Source organism: Cervus canadensis, chromosome 22 (assembly GCF_019320065.1).
Source record: "Cervus canadensis isolate Bull #8, Minnesota chromosome 22, ASM1932006v1, whole genome shotgun sequence".
NCBI lineage: Eukaryota > Metazoa > Chordata > Mammalia > Artiodactyla > Cervidae > Cervus > Cervus canadensis.
Window position 1 is genome coordinate 26410457 of NC_057407.1, and position 18437 is coordinate 26428893.

Here is an 18437-nt window from a genome sequence, read left to right on the forward strand (position 1 = left end):
CTAAATATGTTCCAGTACAGATACTCCAAAACTCTGCAAAAGTTAGTTCTTGAACCCAGGCACTGATGACATACTTCTCTGTGTCCTCTTGTGATTTTTCCTCCCGGTCCGGTTCTGCTTTTTCCACACAATACCACCAACTAGAGATCCAGTTGATCAGTCATGGCAACTGTGGATTGCCAGGTGACCTTGCTGTGTTAGTTTTCTCCTGTTCCTCTGCCATATTGATATAGTGGGGAAATCTTTGAACTGAAGCTTTTCAGGGAAGACTCCTAGCACTGCTCATTGAAACACCCTGTACTCTGCTCCTTCAGCCACTTAAGGCTTCCAGTTTGTTGTCATAAAAATGATATTTAAAAGCACAGGTATGGGTTCAATGTTCAGTTCTGACATCAGGGAAATGGATTCAATTCTTGAATGTCAGATGCTTCCCGTATCAGATATGATGTCATTAATTTGCAGTGAGAGCTTTGGAGATATTTTGCCTGTGTTTGAATCTCAGCTCAGTTGTTTATCAGGTCTCTGAATGTTGGGAAAATAACTTGTCTTATCTGCACAGTGGGGCAAATGATATCTATGTTAGAGAATTAGTTTAAGGATAGACAGTGTAATATAGTAAATCACTTTGAAACAGTGCCCAGCATATAGTAAATAATCACTAATGTTAGCTGTATTATTGCTATGAAAATGAGGTCATATCTACTCTTTTGAGAGTTTGAAAAAATATTTGTAAAGTTCTCTGATGTTTTGTAACCGCTCTATAAATACTAATTGTTAGGATTACTATCACTGTACCTTGAGGTTAAGTTCATACATTTATTTAAACAAATTTTTAAGCTCACAACTTTATAAGAAAATTTCCAGTGCTAACATTTTGTGATTTAAAATAAATAAATAAATAAATAAATGAACTTCCTTGAAAGATATGGCATCCCCACAAGATACAATCATGTGATGTTTTGGAGGCCGCTTGGGTCATGAGGAGCTCTGAACTCAGGGCTGCCTTCCAAAAAACAAGCTGTCGGCTTTAAGGGCAAAGATTGATATAGATGTTTCCAGTGAGAAATTTCAGTACCTTAAGATTAGACAAGATCATTGAGATTTGCTCTTTTTTTAACTAATGGAAATGTCAGTCCTTTTGAGTGTTGTTACATTATTCAATTTCGGGATAAGAAACACGCAGTCCTAAAGTATGCTTTCAGAAACCAAAATTGAGTCTTTGAATACCTTTTCTTGAAATTCTGGTAAACATATCTGGTTTCCTTCTGGTTTCCTTCAGGTAAATATAAGATGCCCAGGTAAATTTGAATTTCCAGTAAAAAGAATTAATTTTTTTAGTATAAATATGACTACCTATATATGTATGGGTGAGTATGTCCCAACTATTGCAAATAGTAATTTGCTAGATTTGGTAACAACCTAGATTTCCTAGGTTGTGGTACATGGCAGTGTTTACTGGGGATGTAAATCACCTTGGAATTTTGTTAAACTATGAAATTTGATTTAGTGGGTGCAGTGTCGAGACTGCTGTTTTGAGGACCACATCTGAGTGGAAAGTATGAAGGATAGAGTTTCCCAAGCTTGTTGGTTAGAAGAAATATCTGTGGTGGTGATTGAAAATACAGATACTTTGCTGTAACAAAATACCACAGACTGGCTGGTTTAAATAACAGAAATTTACTTCTCACTGTTCTTGAGGCTGGAAGTCCAAGATGAAGGTTGGCAGGGTTAGGCTTCTTCTGCGGCTTCTCTGTCTTGCAGATGGCTGCCTTCTTGTTGCCTTTGCACAAGTTCTTTTTTCTGTGCCTGTTTGTTTCTGGTGTCCCTCTGCTTGTCCTATTCCCAGTGAAGTTGAACCAGGACACACCCTAACAGCCTCATTCACTTAAGTAACTATTGCTTCTTTAAAGTCACATATCTAAATAAAGTCATTCTGAGGATGTGCCAGTTAGGGCTTCAACATATGCGTTTTGGGGACAGGGAAATAATTCAGTTGGTAACAAGATCTGAGACTCACTGAGACAGAATTTATTTTGGAGGGGTTTTCAGAGGCTGATCCATTTTACCAGCTTATCAGGCAAATCTAAGACATCTGGTGTAGAGCAACCGTGTTTGGACTTGAGCCTAAATCAGAATCACCTGAAGAACTTATTAAAACCCCCAAGTTTTTGATTCAGGAGGTTGAAGTGAAGCTCCACATCCTGCTTTTCTAACAAGCAGCCATCACTAGAATTACCAACTCAGAAGAATGCCTACATCTCCTGGAAGAGCAGGGCAGTGATAACATGGCCTTTCTGTGGCTCTTGTGTGAATTTACTGAGATTGGGAGGCGAGAGTTCTTGGGGATTTTAGAGCCCTGTGTCAGATGAAAATGGATCTTTGTGATGCATTTTCTACAAATTCTAAAATATAGGAAACAAAGTCAGTGTATTTTCATAAACAGAAAAACACTGATTTTTAAAAATAGTCCTCTTATTCTATTCTTGAGAGTCAATGAACTGCATTTTATTCTTGTCACCACTGTGGTCTTTTTGTTAAATAGTACATTCTTAGATCCCATGAGGTCATTTTCCAAGATGTGATGGGGGATTGAAGATCAAATCATCTACCTACTGTTGTGAAGGAAGAGTTAGAAGGACCTAAAATCATGTGATTACACCTTCAGTCTCCTGAAAAACTGCTTGCTACAACTATAACTAAAGTTTCTGAGACTTGAGTTGCTTTGATGTTGATCCTGTTAATAAACATGTAAACAAACTCTTGCAACGACAGAAATCAATAGTTTTTTGTTCGTTTATTCATTTTTTTTTTAGAACAAGTCTCTAAATTACTTACAAAAGTGACTCTTTCTGATGTATTAAAAATCTAGAATTTAGCCCATCCAGGAAAATACAGAGGTCTTCAGAAAATGTACCTTTCTCAATATTACAGTCTCAAAAGAGTTTTTCATTAAAAACCAATACTAATTTCCTTTTGTTTTTCTGAAGTAAGATGTAAATGATTGATTGGCAAACAATTTAAAATATCTTGTGTATAATCATGGGACTGTACATTGATGGTTTTATTATTATAGGTAACAGTTCAGAGTATCTCTTCGGAGTCCAAGAAGTTGTTGGACTGCTATTGGGTGCTCTTAAATATGTTGTTTTCAGAGCTTAATTTCCCTTTTGGTGCAGTGGATTTAAGAATACTACCTACGAGGAATTTGGTGAGAATTATATGTTTGCAATACCACTGCTATGTGTGTGCTTGGTGACATAATAGTTTCATACATGGGAGGTGTCATTATTTATATGATTATACATTAGAATGTGTTGTCACTTTTTTTCTTCTCATTTTAACTTACTTGTTTTCTTCTTTTCTTTGTTCTTCCTCACTGATTAAAAACGAGGTCTGTTTTGAATAATGGTACTTTGACCAGAAACATTATGAGTAGGACTTTTGTTTGTTTTTGATTTTTAAGTTACAGGGAAACTGAGACCTAGAGTTTAAATAACTTGACCAAGATCAAGCAGCTGACTGTGACAGAGAAGAATATGAACACAGGATTCTGGTCGCAAATGCCATTTTCTTAGGTTTATGCTCCTCTGATTATTCTTGGACTCAAGATAAAGAGTTATTGGATTGTGAAGTTGAAAACTGATATAGGGGAAAAAATGTGTAATTCACTGCTGTTAATTTGGTGGCAAACCATCCAGCTGATTAATTGGTAGAGCCCTATGGCTTTTTGATAATAGTGTTTGACTGTTGAGTTCATTAATATTTCTGCTAGATGCGAAATATCATATATAGAATGGACAAACAGCAAGATTCTATTGTATAGCACAGGGAACCATATTCAATATCCTGTAATGGCACCATAATAAAAAGAATATGAAGAATATATATATATATATATATATATATATATATATATATATTTGTATAACTGAATCACTTTGCTGTATATCAGAAACTAACACAAAATTGTAAATCAACTATTCTTCAATATAAAATGAACCATGTGCTCTGATTTGAACTGCATAAAAATTTAAAAAATTCTCAAAAAAAAAACCATTCTGCTAGAGATTTACCAATTATGAAAATTTAGAATTCCTGAATAAAACGGAAAGTTGGTCGAAGAGTAGAACAAATCTGTTGAAAACTGAAATATGATCTTCTAAATATCTAGTCATGCTAGATGCTGGGGTATTAGTCTATTGAAGTGTTAATGTTAATGTTAGTGTTAATGTTGCTGGATTGAGGAAGTTCTGGGCAGCTGGGGTAGAGGTTGGATTCTTGGGAGCTTAGGATAGTGGCTATTTACCAACAAACAAGCATTTAACCGTGGGTACAACAATATCAGTGTGAACAGGGTGGATTTATGTACCCAAGTTAAAAGATTAGGTTCCTTAATATTCCCTACTCTTTGGATAATCAATAAAAATTGATGTTAGTTATACAAAGCCAAATTTGCAACACCAAGATCTTTAATTTTTCTGGAATAATAAGAATTACAAAAGGACTGCAAGGAGATCAAACCAGTCAATTCTAAAGGAAATCAGTCCTGAATATTCATTGGAAGGACCGACGCTGAAGCTGAAACTCCAATACTTTTCCACCCCATGCAAAGAACTGACTCATTTGAAAAGACCCTGATGCTGGGAGAGATTGAAGGCAGGAGGAGAAGGGGACAATAGAGGATGAGATGGCTGGATGGCGTCACTGACTCGATGGACATGAGTTTGAGTAAACTCCAGGAGTAGGTGATGGACAGGGAAGCCTGGCGAGCTTTGGTCCATGAGGTCACAAAGAATCGGACATGACTGAGTGATTGAACTGAATTCAATAAAATTAAACATATATCTATCATATGATTAAGGCATTCCACTCCTAGGTATTTATCCAAGAGAAATAAAAGCATGTATCCAAACAAACAAAAAGAATTATACAATAAAAGTTAATATCACGGTTTTAAATTAAAAATGTTGCATAATCTTAATGACAGGTGTGCATCATAATAGCCTGTACACTTTGCCCAAAATTCATCTGCCTATGAATTTTGCTATGATTCAATTCAGGGAGAGTAGAGTTTTTGGAATCTGTGTTTTTGTGAGTCCTCCCTAGGTGCCTCTGGTCCCTGCTGTATTGGATATGTTCTGTTTTACCCTCCAGATGTACACTCAACTTTTCAATTTTTTTTAAAAAAACATGCTCTGTAGGAATATGGTTCCTTAAATGTGACATTTAAGGTAATGGTTCCCATTACCAACACTCTGACTCTATCCATAGCTCAGATAATCCAGGTGGGATTCTGCCATTGTTGGTCTCCCCAAGCTTCAAGGAGAGATTTGGAAAACAGGCTGGAGTTCTAACATTTACCTTCTAACATCCTATTTGCTTTGTGTGAACTGTTTGAAGAAAGGCTAATCCCAAATGGCAAAGGACAAATAAATTGAGGATCATCCTAGGGACAGAAAACTTAAGTGGACTTTGTTTCATTCAAATGATACAATATGATTAAAATATAAAGGAGTTCACTCCCAATAAGGAACACTTAAAGAGGCCTTAACTAGGTCTTTGGCAGCAGAATTTTATGTCTCTCAGTATTTGCATGGTCAATTAATCCCTTAAAGTGATGACTAGTAGGCAATTTATTTGGATGGTACAAGAGGCTAATTGGTAATATTGTTAAACAAAATCTTGTAGGCAAAAATTATGCCTGTCTTTTAAAAAACATGCCTTTGGTATTTGAAGGGAGAGCTTTAGTACCTTGGGCCTCAGAGGAATTCAGCCTGCTGATGTCAGAATTAATGAAGAATATGGAAACTTAAGTGTGGGATGGATGGAGTGAAACATGCATTAAAGATTAATGACAGTAGACTAGTGGGGGAGCCACATTTTCTGGTGATCAAAGACTCTGAGGCTTTCATCTCCCAGTGCCTGGGAGAATGTTGAACATCTTGGAATTTGTCGTATCACCTATGGTTATGTTTTATCAGCCTGCTCTCCAGCAAGGTGCTCCAAGGGAAACCCCTACCCTCCAGCTCTGATCTGTTCATTCATTCAGCAAATGTGTTTTGAGTACCTACTCTCTGGCAGCGCTGTTAAAAAAAAATGGTGACAAGTCAAAGCACATATATTTGCCTTCTCTCAGGGAGATTATAGCATAGTGAAATGGGTGAGTTTTCTTAAATAAGAAAGTAAATGAAACAGAGCAGGAGACTATGGTCCTTCCCTCCCCTGCCTTCTGTCCCTTCAACCTGTCTTTTGTCTGTAGAAAAACTTTAGTTACAGAACAAGTTTAATCAGAGGAGAGAGGAGAAAAGCAAAGAAAAAGAGTCAAACAAGACCAAATAATAATAGTTTAGTCATTAAGCAGAGTCAAGGACCTTTAGTTCCTCCTCAACAGCTATTGGTAATATTCTGAGCTATATTCTTTGAGCTGTTCTGTAGATTCAGAAACCCTCACCAAGCGGAAGAAGTTAACTATGTGAAGATCAGACTGTAGCCATGACATAAGCTGTCATAATTCCAGAAACTTATTTCAAAGAATTGAGAAACCGACCCTGGAACTGAAGACTTAATTTAATTTAATTGAAAGTCGCTCAGTTGTGTCTGACTCTTTGAGACCCCATGGATTATACAGTCCATGGAATTCTCCAGGCCAGAATACTTGAGTGGGTAGTCTTTCCCCTCTCCAGGGGATCGTCCCAATTCAGGGATCGAACCCAGGTCTCCTGTGTTGCAGGCAGATTCTTTACCAACTTAGCCACAAGGGAAGCCCAGTGCTACTTAAAACAATCAAGATGATGCTGATAAGACCAATTTCAAGTTGACTGTCAGAGCTGACTGTGCTGTTTCTAAGTGTAGCCCCAAAGCTCTTGCCCACTGATTGTCCATAGGGGGAGTCCCCTGCCCCAGGTTGCCAGCCTCCACAATAAAGGAAGGTTTCCTTTCCAACAAATCTTGCCTCTTTATTGGCCTTCAAGTGGCCAATAGCCTGACCCCACTTTCAATAACATAAGAGTACATTTACATTCTTAGTTGGAGAAATTACATTTCTTGTAGTAGTGTTTAGTAGGGTAACAAGAATTCCTCCAGTTTCACAATATCCCAAACACTGGATGAAATACGGTAAGAAATATTTCATAGGTGGGATTGAACATCTCCAAAAGTCAATGAAACTCTCAGAGGCCAGAAAAAAACAAACTGAAAAAAAGAGAGAGGAGTGTGAATTAAAGATCTGGTAGCTTTGTTTGTGGAGCAAGAGGGGATAATTCTCACTGATAGCTCATAAAGGAAACAGTTTGCCATGAATGCGAATCAGCAGATACACTGGGCAATAGAATTTAAGCCCTACCCACCGCCCCCTGGCTAAGTGATGCTCTGAAAGATTGCACCCAGAGCACTGAACCACATCCTCTGGACTAAGGTGGGCCAGGCATCTGTTGTGGAAGCTTCCCTGAAGATAGCACGTGTGGGGAGGGCTCTGTGGGATAAGTGAGACTGGGGGAGTCAAGGCCAGGGCTGGGCAGTCCTAGCAGAAAGTTGACCATGTGATACATGTCTGGGCCAGATGGATAGTAGTACATTGAAAGGACATAAAGACTACTGGGGCTAGTGAGAGAATGAAAGAGAAAGCTCTGTAGTATAAGACTGAGCAGCTAAGTTTAAAAAATTCCAATCTTTATAGGCAGGATTTTCACCTGCACGTGAAAGTCAGTGGGCAACTCTTAAAGATTTTAAGTGGTATGAGTTGCTCTTTTTAAGTCTTCTTTTTGCCACTTTGTACAGTAGGACTATAGTTGGGTAAGAGTGGAAGATGGTCCAGGCGAGAGAACAATTGCTTTAAACCCTGGTGGGGATCAGAACCCCTACTCTTCTGTTCTCCTGACAATCTGGAACCATGAAGCAGAGGAAGGGAAAGAGAACAAGAGGGAGAGATGGGAAGTATCGGGCATATGGAGTTTTCTTTTTAAAATGTTGAGGAATGCAGAAAACGTAAAACTATAAAAATTGTATAGCCCTAGGATTTTCACATTGATAAAGGTTTTGTTTTGTCAGTCTTGTTTCATGTTTTTTTAATGTAAAAGAAACAAAGCATAATAGATAATGTTCATTCCCTCTATCCTGCCCTGCTCCCATTTGCTCTCCTACCCTCTCCTGAGTCAGAGGTGAACTTCAGGTCATGTTTCTCTACTTCTGGGAAATAATTTTCTATTTTATAGACAATTTTTATATACATATGTATAGTACTGAATATTTAAAATACTCAGAAATTATACTATGCTCTGTGTAATAATCTACAGGGTACCTTTTTCACTCAGCATTATGGTATTTTTTTCAGCATAATGTTTTTGACCTCTGTCCATGTTGAATCACATACATATGGCTTTTCATTTAAAATTCTACTGCATCCCATCTTAATTATCTCTCTTCTACTGATGGGTGTTTGGGTTGTTTATAATACAATGTCACAAATGCTGGTGTAAGCATTCTCAAACAGTCTTCTGGGACACAACAATAGTTTCTATAAGTTACATACTTAAAAATGGTATTGTTGAGTAGTAAATTATGTCCCTTTTAAAAATTACTGATCTGTTGCCAAATTGTTCTTAGAAGTGGTTGTAGCAACTCAGTTGCTTCCAGAAGTTTACCCTATCATCACTTCATGAGGTCAGCCCTTTTTTCCCACCAATTTGAGAAGTATGAAATGGTATTCTGTTGTTACTTTAGTAGGTGATGCTTTTGGTTGCTACTTGAAGTTGAGCTCTTTTCTTTTTTTGTTTTCTTTTTTGCCCTCTTGGGGCATAAAATATTTTCTACATTTTTGTTTGTCCACATGTTTGGCTCATATTTTCTAACTCACATGTGAGCTTTTGTTTGTTTTGCCCTTGTCTTGCAGCTTGTAGGATCTTAGTTTCTGGATCAGGGATTGAACCTAGATCACAGCAGGGAAAGCAGCAAATCCTAACGACTGGACCACCCGGGAGCTCCCATTAGTGGACATTTTAATCTGTTCTGAATGCTGTTTCCTAACTGTGTATGCATTACAAATAACTGTTTGTATTCTGTTACTTGTTTATATTACTTTACATTATCCTTAAGTTGATACTTTTCATTCAGGTGGATTTTGTTCTTTCTTTTGTGAATTGTACTTTCTCTTTATTAAGGGCTTCTTAGATGCAGCATAGCAGAATGGTTAGAATATTTGTCTCGGAAACCAGACTGCCTGAAATGGAAGCTGGGTTGCTATTTTCCTATCATATCCTGTCCTGTTCACCTTATCTTATCACATTGCATTCATGAAGACCTTGAGTACAAGGTTGAATAGTAGACATGTTTAAAAGAGGTGGATCAGTGGAGATCCTTGTAAAGTGGCGGCATGGTCTTGACTGGGAAATATGAAATTCTTTCTTTAGTTTGCCTTGTGTAGCAGGCACTGAAGATGGCTTTTGTTGCTGATGCCACATCCTCACAGGGACTTTGGTCAAGTGATCATTTGCTCACAGTTGTGTTACTATACATCACAGTAGAAAGGCTGAAAACTATTTTAGGTTCACCACTAATTTGCTGTTTTGACTTCATTTACTCTGAAGTTTTTGTTTTATTTATTGATGTCCCTTACTAGACTCATGAGGTTAATGCAGGTCAATATTACTGATCCAAAACCTGAAATATTGGGCTAGCCAAAAAGTTCATTTGGGCTTTCCTATAACATCTTACAGAAAACTTGAGCAAACTTTTTGGCCAGCCCAATAATATCTGGCATATTAAAGACACTTATTAATGATTAAATTAGTGGGCTTATTTTACCCCTCTGTTAAATGATATCTATAAAATAGGGTCCTTGAAATTAGCTCTATCTCCCACAGTCAGTTAGGAGGATTCAATCTGATGTGCTTTGAGAGGTACCCAGAGCTTATGATGACAATAGATCTTGGTGGATAACAGCAGACAAAGAAGCGTAAGTAGGTGATAACATTTCCCCCACCCTGGAGTGTGCATTCTATGAGAATATGAATCTTGTCTACCTTGTTTATGGTTGTCACCCAAGTACCTAAAATAGTATCTGGAATTCAGGTATTCCTGCTTATTTAACTTCTATGCAGAGTACATTATGAGAAATGCTGGGCTGGAAGAAGCACAAGCTGGAATCAAGATTGCCGGGAGAAATATCAGTAACCTCAGATATGCAGATGACACAACCCTTATGGCAGAAAGTGAAGAGGAACTAAAAAGCCTCTTGATGAAAGTGAAAGAAGAGAGTGAAAAAGTTGGCTTAAAGCTCAACATTCAGAAAACTAAGATCATGGCATCTGGTCCCATCACCTCATGGTATAAATAAATGGGGAGACAGTGGAAACAGTGGCTGACTTTATTTTTTGGGCTCCAAAATCACTGCAGATGGTGACTGCAGTCATGAAATTAAAAGATGCTTACTCCTTGGAAGGAAAGTTATGACCAACCTAGACAGCATATTAAAAAAGCAGAGACATTACTTTGCCAACAAAGGTCCATCTGGTCAAGGCTATGGTTTTTCCAGTGGTCATGTATGGATGTGAGAGTTGGACTGTGAAGAAAGCTGAGCGCCAAAAAATTGATGTTTTTAAACTGTGGTGTTGGAGAAGACTCTTGAGGGTCCCTTGGACTGCAAGGAGATCCAACCAGTCCATCCTGAAGGAGATAAGTCCTGGGTGTTCATTGGAAGGACTGATGTTGAAGCTGAAACTCCAATACTTTGGCCACCTCATGCGAAGAGCTGACTCGTTGGAAAAGACCCTGATGCTGGGGGGTGGGGAGGGGTTGTGGGCAGGAGGAGAAGGGAACGACAGAGGATTAGATGGCTGGATGGCATCACTGACTCGATGGGCATGAGTTTGAGTAAACTCCGGGAGTTTGTGATGGACCGGGAGGCCTGGGGTGCTGTGATTCACGGGGTCGCAAAGAGTCAGACACGACTGAGCAACTGAACTGAACTAACTGACTGAGTAGAGTAAAATTTAGTCAAGATCTTTATTTAACTCACAGAAGATAAAGGAGAATGTAAAGTTGAATTCAGGGGTTTGATATGAAAACATACATATGAATGAGGGTGAATAGGAGAAGAACAAAAAAGAAAAAAAGAGCAGAATAAAAAATGGATAAGAAAACCATAAAAGAGAATAAAGAAGACATGGTCTAGGACTTAAAAAAATTCTAGACTGAAAAGGCCAATTTGATGTTTGACTTATCTTTCTGAGTGGGATCAATAGAATGACCAATCTGATTGCTTAAAACTGGCCTTAGTAAGAGAACCGCAATTTAACTGTAAATTCTTGCTTGCGTATTTTTAAGTCTATGAAGAAAGATGAGAGACAAGAGTCTGCAGATCTATGACCTTTTTCATTCTTTGGAAGTGCTTTAAGAATTGGACAGTTGCCTGTGGTCTGAAAACAATAATAATGTATCCTGAAGAACTCTGAATTTAAATTTGAGTTTTGTGTTTTGTAACTTTCTCTGTATCCTCATAAAAGTAGTTTTAGTGGGCATCTGCTGGTTTTGCTTGCCCTGCATCTATTGCCTTTTTAAATTTTTCTCCTAATAGCATCCCAGTTTGTTCTGGGGAGTAACTTCCTAGCCTCATTCATTTGATTTGTTTTAGGATGGGCTACTCTTCCATTGCCAGGAATGGCCATGTGACCCAGGTCAGGACAATCAGAATAGACCATTTTCTTTTGGTGACAATGCTTGACTCAAGAGATGGAGCACAGAGACCAAGATAGGTGAGGCAACTCACTCTTGGAACTTTGGTTTAATTGTTGGGAGAGAGAAGTTATTCTTTAACTTGGGCTTCTGCATTGACTAACACCCAAAGAAGAGAAACTACCCCAAAAGAAATAAAACTAATGAAACTGAGGTCTTAAGATTATGTGTGAGCATCTGAATCCTTTTTTACTGAAGCTCCATTTCACTTAGGTCAGCCAGCATATTCTCAACTTCATTTAGTTTGAGTGGGAGTTACCTTGCAATTCAGAAGAGTCTTGATTAATACATTTTGATTAAAAAAAACTTTTTAATGGAATTTATTCTTTAGAGAGCAAAGCCTTCAGACCTAGATTGGTGAAAGTCAGGAGTGTATGTCATCTAGCCTATCTAGGTAATTAGTTATTGAAAACATATCTTTAAAAACTTAACCTCTCAACAATGTTTGTGCTTCTATAGCTATAAGTGATTGAATTAGATGATCTTAAGGTTATTTTGAGGTCAAAGTGTAAAAGTCTGCAACAGCCTCTCTTTCAATGACCTTATGATCTCTCATATTGGCTGACCACTCCTGATGACCAAGACCAACTTTTACCATTTTCCAGAGTATGCCCTGCCACTCACCTCCCTTTCTTATTTCTGCCTTTGTTTCTTAATGCCCCATAACATAGGAAGATCCTGCAGCTGCAGTAATGGTGATGTAGATAGCTACCATTTTAAATCCTCACAATACCAAGAACTTGACATCATTTCACTTAATCTTGCCAAGAACTTAACGAAATAGGAATTAATATGAAATGTGTAATCACTGATCTAGTGTAAGAATCTTGGAATTATTCAGTTTAACTTCACCTCACCTACGCACCAAGTGAAGACAGGTATAATTTTTCCATCATCACCTGAATTAATGTCCAGAGACTCATTATCATTTGAGGGACTTATAGGATCCTTAAGAGTTAAGAGGTGTATTCCTGGGGAGTCATGGGCCAGTCAGGTGAAATCTACCAATTCTTCTTCCATAAGTAAGCACTTTACTGCTGCTGGATTTATAGGTGCTGTTCTATTCTTTTGGCTTTCAGGGAAGGTCAACTGGCATGTTCCTTGTTTAACAATGGCTGCACAATTAGTGATGAGAGTGCTGATTCAATCTCTCACTGATCCTCTAGTCTATATGAGCTGTGCCATGCCCAGTGATCCTTTGTGAGTTTGCATATCTGGATCTTTCTGGGAAGATGGTCTTCAATCTTTTATGGAAGTTGTCCCTATGGAACAACTAATCTTCCAGAGCTTTTTGAAAATTTTACCTAACTCTTCTACTTTTCTTTGATTCTTCTGCTGTCTCTTCCATTTTCTCCTTCTTATCCTCACTATTTTTTTGGTAAACAGTATTTTTTCTTGTTTTTTAACAATTGACAGGAATGTGTCAAACCCACATGCAAATTTTTGGCAATTCCCCCTAAAGTTGCTTTTTCTTCAAAATCATGAACTTAAATGAAACCGTGTCAGGAAGTGAAAGGAAAATCTTAGAATTTATCTTTGAATTTCATAAAGAAAAAGAGCTAACTTTCTTTGTTAAAACATAAGAGTCTAAAACCACTTCAATTCTCATTTTACAGATGAGGAATTAGAGGCTCATAGAATTTGAGTCAGATCAAGAGTTATAAAGCTGTGAGTTCTGGGACAAAACTTGATAAGATTAAAAACAAAGCCCTGCTAGTCTCCACTGAGCTTTGAGGAAGTGGGAAGGATTGGTCCATGATATATTCTTAGGAAAATGATTCTAGAAAAATGTCGCAAATAATGGTTTTTAGCAAAAAAGTCTATAAGTCACAAGTTTTGTCAGATACTCTTTTCTACAACCTGTTAGGGGGAGGGAGCCAATGAAACATTTAAAAGCCCATGTAATTTTCTGGAAGAGTTTGAGTAAGATAGGTGTTAGCTCATCTATAAATTTTTGGTAGAATTCAGCTGTGAAGCCGTCTGGTCCTGGGCTTTTGTTTGCTGGAAGATTTCTGATTATAGCTTCGATTTCTGTGCTTGTGATGGGTCTGTTAAGATCTTCTATTTCTTCCTGGTTCAGTTTTGGAAAGTTATACCTTTCTAAGAATTTGTCCATTTCTTCCAAATTGTCCATTTTATTGGCATATAGTTGCTGATAGTAGTCTCTTATGATCCTTTGTAATTCTGTGTTGTCTGTTGTGATCTCTCCTTTTCATTTCTAATTTTGTTGATTTGATTCTTCTCCCTTTGTTTCTTGATGAGTCTGGCTAACAGTTGTCAATTTTATTTATCTTCTCAATGAACCAGCTTTTAGCTTTGTTGATTTTTGCTATGGTCTCTTTTGTTTCTTTTGCATTCATTTCTGCCCTAATTTTTAAGATTTCTTTCTTTCTACTAACGCTGGGGTTCTTCATTTCTTCCTTCTCTAGTTGCTTGAGGTGTAGAGTTAAGTTATTTATTTGACTTTTTTCTTGTTTCTTGAGGTAAGCCTGTATTGCTATGAATCTTCCCCTTAGCACTGCCTTTACAGTGTCCTGTAGGTTTTGGGTTGTTGTGTTTTCATTCTCATTCGTTTCTATGCATATTTTGATTTCTTTTATGATTTGTTGGTTATTCAGAAGCGTGTTTAGCCTGCAGATGTTGAAATTTTTAATAGTTTTTTTTTTTTTTCCCCTGTAATTGAGATCTAATCTTACTTCATTGTGGTCAGGAAAGATCATTGGAATGATTTCAATTTTTTTGAATTTACCAAGGCTAGATTTATGGCCCAGGATGTGATCTATCCTGGAGAAGGTTCTTTGTGCACTTGAGAAAAAGGTGAAATTGATTGTTTTGGGGTGAAATTTCCTATAGATATCAATTAGGTCTAGCTCGTCCATTGTGTCATTTAAAGTTTGTGTGTCCTTGTTAATTTTTCTGTTTATTTGATCTATCCATAGGTGTGAGTGGGGTGTTATCATTGTGTTATTGTTAATTTCCCCTTTCATACTTGTTAGCATTTGCCTTACATATTGCGGTGCTCCTATGTTGGGTGCATATATATTTATAATTGTTATATCTTCTTCTTGGATTGATCCTTTGATCACTATGTAGTGTCCTCCTTTGTCACTTTTCACAGCTTTTATTTTAAAGTCTATTTTGTCTGATATGAGTATTGCTACTCCTGCTTTTTTTGGTCTCCGTTTGTGTGAAATATCTTTTTCCATCCCTTCACTTTCAGTCTCTATGTGTCCCTTGTTTTGAGGTGGGTCTCTCGTAGACAGCATATATAGGGGTCTTGTTTTTGTATCTATTCAGACAGTCTTTGTCTTTTGGTTTGGGTATTCAACCCATTTATATTTAAGGTAATTATTGATAAGTATGGTCCCGTTGCCATTTATTTTGTTGTTTTGAGTTCGAGTTTATACACCCTTTCTGTGTTTCCTGTCTAGAGTAGATCCTTTAGCATTTGTTGAAGAGCTGGTTTGGCAGTGCTGAATTCTCTGAGCTTTACTTGTTTGTAAAGCTTATGAATTCTCCTTCATATCTGAATGAGATCCTAGCTGGGTACAGTAATCTGGGTTGTCGGTTTTTCTCTTTCATTACTTTAAGTATGTCCTGTCATTCCCTTCTGGCCTGAAGAGTTTCTATTGAAAGATCAGCTGTTATCCTTATGGGGATCCCCTTGTGTGTTATTTGTTGCTTTTCCCTTGCTGCTTTTAATATTTGTTTTTTGTGATTGATCTTTGTTAATTTGATTAATATGTGTCTTGGGGTGTTTTGCCTTGGGTTTTTCCTGTTTGGGACTCTCTGGGTTTCTTGGACTTGTGTGACTATTTCCTTCCCCATTTTAGGGAAGTTTTCAACTATTATCTCCTTGAGTATTTTCTCATGGCCTTTCTTTTTGTTTTCTTCTTCGGGGACTCCTATGATTCAAATGTTGGGGCATTTCACATTGTCCCAGAAGTCCCTGAGGTTGTCCTCATTTCTTTTGATTCTTTTTTCTTTTTTCCTCTCTACTTCATTTATTTCCACCATTTTATCTTCTACCTCACTTATCCTATCTTCTTCCTCCTTTATTCCACTGTTGGTTCCCTCCAGAGTGTTTTTGATCTCATTTACCCTAATACCAAAATCAGACAAAGATGCCACAAAAAAAAAAAAAAAGAAAAGAAAAGAAAATTGCAGGCCAATATCACTGATGAACAAAGATGCAAAAATCCTTAACAAAATTCTAGCAAACGGAATCCAACAGCATATTAAGAAGACCAAGTGGGCTTTATCTGAGGAATGCAAGGATTCTTTAGTATCCACAAATCAATCAATGTAATACACCACATTAACAAACTGAAAGATAAAAACTGTATAATTATCTCAATAGATGCAAAAAAAGCCTTTGACAAAATTCAACATCCATTTATGATAAAAACTCTCCAGAAAGCAGGAATAGAAGGAACATACCTCAACATAATAAAAGCTATATATGGCAAACCCACAGCAAACATTATCTTCAGTGGTGAAAAATTGAAAGCATTTCCCTTAAAGTCAGGAAAAGACAAGGGTGCCCATTCTCAACACTACTATTCAACATAGTTTTGGAAGTTTTGGCCACAGCAATCAGAGCAGAGAAAGAAAAGGAATCCAGATTGGAAAAGAAGAAGTAAAACTCTCACTGTTTGCAGATGACATGATCCTCTTCATAGAAAACCCTAAAGACTTTACCAGAAAATTACTAGAGCTAATCAATGAATACAGTAAAGTTGCAGGTTATAAAATTAACACAGAGAAATCCCTTGCACTCCTATACACTAACAATGAGAAAACAGAAAGAGAAATTAAGGAAACAATTCTGTTCACCATTGCAATGAAAATAATAAAATACTTAGGAATATATCTACCTAAATAAACAAAAGACCTATGTATAGAAAACTGTAAAACACTGATGAAAGAAATCAAAGAGGACACAAATAAATGGAGAAACATACCGTGTTCATGGATTGGAAGAATAAATATAGTGAAAATGACTATACTACCCAAAGCAATCTATAGATTCAATGCAAGCCCTATCAAGCTACCAACGGTATTTTTCACAGAACTAGAACAAATAATTTCACAATTTGTATGGAAATACAAAAAACCTCGAATAGCCAAAGTAATCTTGAGAAAGAAGAATGGAACTGGAGGAATCAATCTGCCTGACTTCAGGCTCTACTACAAAGCCATAGTTATCAAGACAGTATGGTACTGGCACAAATATAGAAATATAGATCAATGGGACAAAATAGAAAGCCCAGAGATAAATCCATGTACCTATGGACATGTTATCTTTGACAAAGGAGGGAAGAATATACAATGGGGAAAAGACAATCTCTTTAACAAGTGGTGCTGGGAAAACTGGTCAACCACTTGTAAAAGAATGAAACTAGAACACTTTCTAACACCATACACAAAAATAAACTCAAAATGGATTAAAGATCTAAACATAAGACCAGAAACGATAAAACTCCTAGAGGAAAATATAGGCAAAACACTCTCCAACATAAATCACAGCAGGATCCTCTATGACCCACCTCCCAGAATATTGAAAACAAAAGCAAAAATAAACAAATGGGACCTAATTAAACTTAAAAGCTTTTGTACAACAAAGGAAACTATAAGCAAGGTGGAAAGACAACTTTCAGAATGGGAGAAAATAATAGCAAATGAAGCAACAGACAAAGGATTAATCTTAAAATATACAAGCAACTCCTATAGCTCAATTCCAGAAAAATAAATGACCCAATCAAAAAATGTGCCAAAGAACTAAACAGACATTTCTCCAAAGGAGACATACAGATGGCTAACAAACACATGAAAAGATGCTCAACATCACTCATTACCAGAAAAATGCAAATCAAAACCTCAGTGAGGTACCATTTCACACCAGTCAGGATGCTGCTATCCAAAAGTCTACAAGCAATAAATGCTGGAGAGGGTGTGGAGAAAAGGGAACCCTCTTACACTGTTGGTGGGAATGCAAACTAGTAAAGCCACTGTGGATAACAGTGTGGAGATTTCTTAAAAAACTGGAAATAGAACTGCCATATGACCCAGCAATCCCACTTCTGGGCATACACACCGAGGAAACCAGAATTGAAAGAGACATGTGTACGCATTGTTCATCGCAGCACTGTTTATAATAGCTAGGACATGAAAGCAACCTAGATGTCCATCAGCAGACGAATGGATAAGAAAGCTGTGGTACATACATGCAATGGAATATTACTCAGCTGTTAAAAAGAATACATTTGAATCAGTTCTAATGAGGTGGATGAAACTGGAGCCTATTATACAGAGTGAAGTAAGCCAGAAAGAAAAACACCAATACAGAATACTAACACATATATATGGAATTTAGAAAGATGGTAATGATAACCCTGTATGTGAGACAGCACAAGAGACACAGATGTATAGAGCAGTCTTTTGGATTCTGTGGGAGAAGGCGAGGGTGGGATGATCTGAGAGAATAGCATTAAAACATGAATATTGTCATATGTGAAACAGATTGCCAGTCCAGGTTTGATGCATGATACAGGGTGCTCAGGGCTGGTGCACTGGGATGACCCAAAGGGATGGGATGGGAGGGAGGTGGTAGGGGGGTTCAGAATGGGGAATACATGTAAACCCATGGCTGATTCATATCAATGTATGGCAAAAACCACTACAATATTGTAAAGTAATTAGCCTCCAAC